At 48.7% G+C, this 717-nt stretch overlaps 1 protein-coding gene across 1 annotated transcript in view; it reads left to right on the top strand.

The window, feature by feature from the left end:
* LOC133446718 (NLR family CARD domain-containing protein 3-like) overlaps positions 1–211 on the top strand; it is a 16,579-nt gene extending 16,368 nt beyond the window's left edge. Inside the window, exon 8 of the mRNA XM_061724731.1 lies at positions 1–211. This exon is cut by the window's left edge and continues 1,715 nt beyond it. The gene's annotated coding sequence lies outside the window, so the exon portion shown is untranslated.
* Positions 212–717: the final 506 nt, after the last annotated feature.

Raw genomic sequence — 717 nt, 5'->3', positions numbered from 1 at the left:
TTTACTGCAGGGGTGAGTTCACTGCCCCGAGGCCACTGTGTGCTGGGCTTCAGCGCAGACGCAGGCCAACCCAGTCTTTGTTGTGTACTTACTATTTTGTGTGAATTTTTCAACACTCTAGGATGATGTTTTTGTAGTTTATGGATCTAAAATCTCTCAACAGAGCTTTTAACGGATTGTGATTTTGTGTTGGTCTTCCTTCACTCCTGTGGAGCGCCTTTTGTTAATAAACTTTGTTAACACTGAACCTTGCTCTTGTCGTCCTGCATTTGGGGTCCAACCCACGTTCCCTCGAGCCTAACATTAGCGGTGGACACTTTTCAAAACTGCGCGGGGGGGGGGGTTTCTCCACCCAGTGGTAACTGGAAGTGTTGGAGGCCTCATGGCCGGGATAGTAACTTGTGGGTCAGTAAGGAGGGAGGAAACGTTATCTCTCACCACGGGTACCTTTATCGTTCTGCTGTTTCCCAATCAGGAGCCAGTGGGCGGAGCTAAATCTACCACATTCGCTCTAACACATTCGCTCTAAGCTTTTGATGGGGAAATGGGAGCACGGACGACATTGGTACCTGCTTTCCTCATCTTCGTGTTGACGAGCATGTAGCGTTTGTAGCTCGAAGAGCTCCGTGGAAAAGCTTGGAAGAAAAGAAGACGAGCTTTGGGAAGCCACTGCTATTTAACCACCAATGGACCAATGCACTGTCCGTGAGTCACTTT

The sequence above is a fragment of the Cololabis saira genome, chromosome 7 (genome assembly GCF_033807715.1).
Source record: "Cololabis saira isolate AMF1-May2022 chromosome 7, fColSai1.1, whole genome shotgun sequence".
NCBI lineage: Eukaryota > Metazoa > Chordata > Actinopteri > Beloniformes > Belonidae > Cololabis > Cololabis saira.
This window is presented reverse-complemented; position numbering and strand designations above follow the sequence as displayed.